Raw genomic sequence first — 2500 nt, forward strand, 5'->3', positions numbered from 1 at the left:
AATCAGATATATATTCAACAGAATTTATTGATTTCTGTAATTAAAATAACTATATAATTATGCTTTATGAAGGCGGCTACAACTACTCTCCTTGTCGATTCTTGTTTAAAAACATTTTTGTAGGCACAATGGCATGTAAATCGGTAAAACAATGACTTCCATTCCAAGAGCTGGCAAACTCTATTACTTTTCGAATATTACCTAATCCAAAATACATATACACTCACTCACTCACGCCATCTTTCTTTTTTTTTTTCTTTCTTTCTTTCTTTCTTTCTTTCTTTCTCTCTTTCTCTCTCTCTCTCTCTCTCTCTCTCTCTCTCTCTCTCTCTCTCTCTCTCTCTCTCTCTCTCTCTCTCTCTCTCTCTCTCTCTCTCTCTCTCTCTCTCTCTCTCTCTCTCTCTCACACACACACACACACACACACACACACACACACACACACACACACACACACACACACACACACACACACACACACTTGTTGCTTTATCCAACTCTTACCAACTTACCGCTCCGTGAACTCCCCGACCACGCATGCATTCAAGGTAAGTCGAATTCCTTCGGCCTTCACGCATCACATATAACCCCCCACCATGTTCCTCCACGAAAGAAAATTATCCGAAAACACACGACGTCGAACAACATCCTCTTGCAGGTCGACACAGGAAGCACATAAAGACCAAAAAAGGTACGGTTCAGTAGAAACTCGACTCCTGAACCGATACTGCGTCGAGTCCCTAACCACGCGACGCGAGAGACTAATCATGCTTCAATCGACGCAGATCTAAGTTGATGGCATGATTAAGTAATAGGAACCTCACCAGGTTAAACAACAGCACTTTGCATTGCACCATTGCTCTCTGGATGCCATGACGAAAGCGCCGAGTTGCCAGTCCTACTGCCTATTCTATTCCCTATTTTGTGCTGTATTTTTTCATTATATTTCTATGTATGAGGCAGGGCTTCTCAAACTTTTTAACTCGTCGATCTTCAATGGAGTTTCAATTTTTCTATCGACCCCTTATCTTTTAGATGAAGGGGAAAAAATATATAAAATAAATGCTGAGAGGTATTGATAGTAGTTGAAATACAGTATTATAAAGAGGAAACATCGGCCATTATGTCTACTAACCTCAATTTTCAACTTCAAGTCAAAGTAATCAGTTCGCGGACAAGATGACAGTTGAGAGTGCTAAACCACTGGCTCTTCTGTGTGCGAGAGACGGGGGTGGGGGCATGATAATCTCACTCGCTCTTTACGGGAAGTAGACAGGAATATATCCTGACATGCAATTGTGATAAGGGGGGGGGGGGGGTTACTGAAATATTGGCCTATTGTCTAAATTTAAGGAACTGGCACAATAATAATAAAAAAAACGGTATCATTTTTTTGTTTTTTTAGATTTTTACAAATTATCGAGAATTTAAAACTGGAGGCTTGATTGGTTCCTTTGCCCTCCAGTAAACATTTTTATAAAAAAAAAAAAAAAAAAAAAACGACGCATTTGGCAACTTTGCAGATTGCATTGCACGTGTTCAGACGGCATTCCACGTGAACGCTGCACATTAGCGTGGCTTTAGCAACCCTGCTTCAAAGCTGCAATTATCACATTATGCTTTTTTTTTTTGTGTGTAAGATTATACTTTTCTTAACATCATTATTATCTTTAAATGCCATGAAATTCGTAATTATTTGTACAAATGTATGTTTGTCTGCACAATACTGTGTGTGCGTGTGCGTATGTGTGTGTGTGTGTGTGTGTGTGTGTGTGTGTGTGTGTGTGTGTGTGTGTGTGTGTGTGTGTGTGTGTGTGTGTGCGTGTGTGTGTGCGTGTGTGTGTGTGTGTGTGTGTGTGTGTGTGTGTGTGTGTGTGTGTGTGTGTGTGTGTGTGCGCGTGTGTGTCCGCGTGTATGTGTGCGCATGTGTGCGCGCGCGCGTATGTAGAGAGAGAGAGAGAGAGGAGGGAGGGAGGGAGGGAGGGAGGGAGGGAGGGAGGGAGGGAGAGAGAGAGAGAGAGAGAGAGAGAGAGAGAGAGAGAGAGAGAGAGAGAGAGAGAGAGAGAGAGAGAGAGAGCGTATGCGTGTGTACGAGTGTGGTGTATGTGTGGTTGTGAGAGGGTGCGTGTAACTATGAATGAATAATGCCATTCGCAATGCACTTTTAAATACCAACCTCGTCCCTTCAACCATCGCATGCATAATCAGCATATTGGCGTGGTGTGGGGTTTTGAGACTATGCGACGAAGGCAGAAGGTCCACTGTAACGGAAATGGCTCTTATTTTTCTGTCAATACGTGCCAGTCTCATCCAAAATTCAACTGATTTATCGTTTGCACTGCAATGCCGAAAACAACATTTATACATAATACCATTGGGACACCATGAACTTCAAGTATAACCTTGATCTTTAAAATTCGTAATACAGTCACACACGCATAGTCACGTCTTGCCATTGTTTCGCAAAGTTTCGAGTAAAGAAAATATTCGTTCGTTGATT

General features: G+C 42.0%; 1 protein-coding gene across 5 annotated transcripts in view; it reads right to left on the reverse strand.

The window, feature by feature from the left end:
- The window catches only part of LOC125026654 (magnesium transporter NIPA2-like), a 44351-nt gene that overhangs the window by 6943 nt on the left and 34908 nt on the right, over positions 1-2500 (reverse strand). Inside the window, exon 1 of one of the 5 annotated variants that reach the window (XM_047615263.1) lies at positions 1136-1170. The exons of 3 other annotated variants lie outside the window; for them this stretch is intronic. The gene's annotated coding sequence lies outside the window, so the exon portion shown is untranslated. Of the gene's footprint in view, positions 1-512; positions 764-1135; positions 1171-2500 lie in introns of those variants that run through there. One more of the 5 variants, XM_047615273.1, reaches the window with a different exon arrangement.

This window comes from Penaeus chinensis, chromosome 1 (assembly GCF_019202785.1).
Source record: "Penaeus chinensis breed Huanghai No. 1 chromosome 1, ASM1920278v2, whole genome shotgun sequence".
NCBI lineage: Eukaryota > Metazoa > Arthropoda > Malacostraca > Decapoda > Penaeidae > Penaeus > Penaeus chinensis.